This window comes from Aplysia californica, unplaced genomic scaffold (genome assembly GCF_000002075.1).
Source record: "Aplysia californica isolate F4 #8 unplaced genomic scaffold, AplCal3.0 scaffold00038, whole genome shotgun sequence".
NCBI classification, from domain to species: Eukaryota; Metazoa; Mollusca; class Gastropoda; order Aplysiida; family Aplysiidae; genus Aplysia; species Aplysia californica.
In genome coordinates, this window is record NW_004797308.1 from 620,180 (window position 1) to 624,277 (window position 4,098).

Genomic DNA, 4,098 nt, shown 5'->3' on the forward strand with positions numbered 1-4,098 from the left:
AATACTAGTCGCTGTTCCCTGGTCGCTGTTCCCCAGTAAAATGACGTCAGCAGTCGCTATTCCCCGGTAAAATGACGTCAGCAGTCGCTATTCCCCGGCGCAGCTTACAAACGGGTTGAAAACGTCAAGTTGTTCGTCAGAGACGAAGCTGACGCGCCTTTCTTTCACATCCGCTTGTGCTATTCGCCCCACAATGATGTACTTCCTTATACTTATTATACTTCCTTGTTGTTTTCCCCCAGTAAAAGCCGCATAGCTACTGTGCAGAGAGACTGCGTGTGTTGCTTTGGGTTGTTTCTGGTTTTAGGGGCGTGTTTTATATACAACAATACATTTTAAAACTTTTACTTACAGGGCGTAAAAGAAATAGTAACATAATATTATCGTCAGTCGGAGCAGGCCTGCATTCAAGCAGCACCCAAAACCTTAATGGATATCAAATACACGTATACCAGTGCTTGGATTTAGACCCAGTCAGGCGACCACCTGGCAACATTTCAACGCACACACACACACACACACACACACACACACACACACACACACACACACACATACACACACACACACACACACACACACACACACACCGCGCGCACAATGACATAAACATACATTCATACATATTATATGCACAGCGCTATAAAATATTTGAGGGTATACATTACGCTATCGAACTCATAATCGTGAGGTTGTTCATTCGGGTGTTTGAAGCTGAGCTCGACCCGACGTTTTTCCTCGGGAAAAGGATTTAATACGGATTTTCATCACTCCACTCGGATGTGAATGGGTAGGCCTACTCTGGCCATAGACAGCGAAAGATTTTGTCAGTGTGTAAGTCCTTCATCGCCTATAAAATGTCACGTCAGCTCGTACTATTATCATTCTTCCCAGGATACTGTGATTGTTTCAGAATGTTATCAGATCTAATGGCGTAATAATATAGATTGAAAAGAACGGTTTCTGAGACACTTACATAGACATAAAGGTCTTGAACGCCTGGCTCTAACTGGCAAATTTGAAGGCAAACGAGGTAGGGGGTAGACCCAGAGCAACTTACTTGGAGAACTTAAACGGGTGGGTGACGGGGAAGATCAGGATAATATGTACCTTTCTGAGAGCATCCAAGCAAAGGGATGAATGGAAGATCACGATCGCGAATGTCTGTAGCAGGTCTGGCACTTTATGATGAAAAGAGCATAAAACTTGTTATTGGGCGGGAATTTGTGCAATGCAGACAGGTTATAAGACAGACAGACAGACAGACAGACAGACAGACAGACAGACAGACAGACAGACAGATACACACACACACACATACACACAAACAAATCACATCACATCACACCACATGCTCACCAACATTTATTATTATGATAGATCAACTGGCATTCATCATCAATATAATGTACCAGATCGGAAACAAGCATTGACGGTCATGGTTCTCTATTCAATCAATTCTCTGCTTGGATGCTTTTAAAAAAAACAAAAAAACAATAACAACAACAACAACAACAACAACAACAACAACAACAACAACAACAACAACAACAACCCACCTATATTATCCTGGTGTTTTCCCGTAACTTAATTTATATCCAGGTTTTCCAAATACAATGTAAGTCACTTTGGGCATCGGGTTTACCCGTCTCGTATGCCTTCAATTTCTACAGCGCAAAAAAAAGAGATGTATTTAAAACGATATAATCGATTTAACAATGGCCAAGAAACTGCAGTGTTGCTTCCTAATTGTTGTTATAAGTACGGTAAGCGGCCCAAGTGCATTTCTCACAGTGCTTCCTGGTTTGGTTTTTAAAAAATATCTTCTCATGATCAAATCCTTATCGGAAGCTTATCTACAAACTATATTTCTGTTGTTTCATCTTTGTATTTATTGTTGATCATTACTTACTTTACTTTTACTTTTTTTTCTTCCGCTTGTACCCTGGGGTGTCGCGGGGAGACACGGGTGTCTGTCTGCAGCAAGTCGTGTGGCCTGTAGGAGGGACATCCCATGATCTTTAAGGGTGTCTGCCACAGATTCACTCCATCGTCGCCTTGGTCTTCCTCTGGCTCTCCATCCAGAATATTTAATGTTGTATGCTCTCAGAGCTGGATGGTTTGAGGGCATCCGCGTGAGGTGTCCGAACCACTTGACCTTTTGTTTTTCAATGTGTGGTAGGACTGGTGTTGCTCCCACGGTGTCCCTTATGACTTCATTTTAAATTTTGTCTCTTCTTGTTTTGTTGACCGCTCTTCTTAAGCATTTCATCTCGCATGTGACCAGTTTCCTCTCTAGGGCTTTTGTTAGAGTCCATGTCTGACACGCTTGCTTGCTTGCTTACTTACTTACTTACTTACTTACTTGCTTACTTACTTACTTACTTACTTACTTGCTTACTTACTTACTTACTTGCTTGCTTGCTTACTTACTTACTTACTTGCTTACTTACTTACTTACTTACTTGCTTACTTATTTACTTACTTACTTACTTGCTTACTTACTTACTTACTTGCTTACTTACTTACTTGCTTACTTATTTACTTACTTACTTACTTGCTTACTTACTTACTTGCTTACTTACTTACTTACTTGCTTACTTACTTACTTGCTTACTTACTTACTTACTTACTTACTTATTTACTTACTTACTTACTTGCTTACTTACTTACTTACTTACTTACTTACTTACTTACTTACTTACTTACTTACTTACTTACTTACTTGCTTACTTACTTACTTGCTTACTTATTTACTTACTTACTTACTTGCTTACTTACTTACTTACTTACTTATTTACTTACTTACTTACTTACTTGCTTACTTACTTGCTTACTTACTTACTTACTTACTTACTTACTTACTTACTTACTTACTTGCTTACTTGCTTGCGTACTTATTTGATCATTACGAGAACAAAAATAACCGGGACGCATAATAATAATGCTTGAGCAATGAAATTACCTTTAGATCGCAAACTTGAAACCCAAATCGATAGCTTACTAGGGGGCGCCTCAAAGCTCAAGCTCTGTAGTATTACGTTAATATATAATTATTATTTTTGAAGCAGTTGATATAACTGTAAGCTAGTTTGCTTACTTACTCACTCACTTACTTACTTACTTACTTACTTACTTACTTACTTACTTACTTACTTACTTACTTGCTTACTTACTTACTTACTTGCTTGCGTACTTATTTGCGTACTTACTTACTTACTTACTTACTTACTTACTTACTTACTTACTTACTTACTTACTTACTTACTTACTTACTTACTTACTTGCTTACTTACTTACTTACTTGCTTGCGTACTTATTTGCGTACTTACTTACTTATTATACATGTACTTACTTATAACTTACTTACTTACTTCCTTACTTATTTACTTACTTACTTACTTACTTACTTACTTACTTGGTTGGTTGGAGAATAGGTATCATTGCAGGCGGCACAATGCCATATATAGCTGTTCCTCCCTCCTCTCCAGGATCCATGAAAGGGTCCGCTTGCTGATCGTGCCAGTTATCAGCTGGTTGAATATTCTGCTGGATTTTCCACGCAGGTTGCTGTCCCTCCCCAACCCTCTAAAGACACCAGCTTCCCTTGGTCTTCCATTGTGTGTGTCACGGCAGATGATTGTTTGCTCTGTTGTCCTACTCACTGCATTTGGTCCAGATTTTGTGTCATGATAGGGCCAGTGATGGTGGTGCCTGTGAGCACGGAAGAGATTGTTTGTTGTTGTTGGTTGTTTTGTTTTTTTGCGCTATTGCCTCAGGGTACGTCGCTTCAGGTATTGCATGTTATATGACATAGTTGCGTTGTCTTTCTCTTTCACTTTCATATTGAGACTGGTTTCCTCTTTAAATGGCTGAGACCCTCCGCTGTCTATTCCCGGGTTTATAGCAGACTCGTACAGTAAATTATCTGGTTCTAATGTTGATCTCTGTTGAGTCAATGAACCTTTTGTAGTCATTTAGCTGATATCTTGCAAGATTTCGACTACTCCCCCCCTCCCCTCAACCCTCTGCACACACACCTCTGATCTCAAGTTATCTAACAGTTGAAAAATTGTTGGGTTGTTTGTTTGTTTTTAG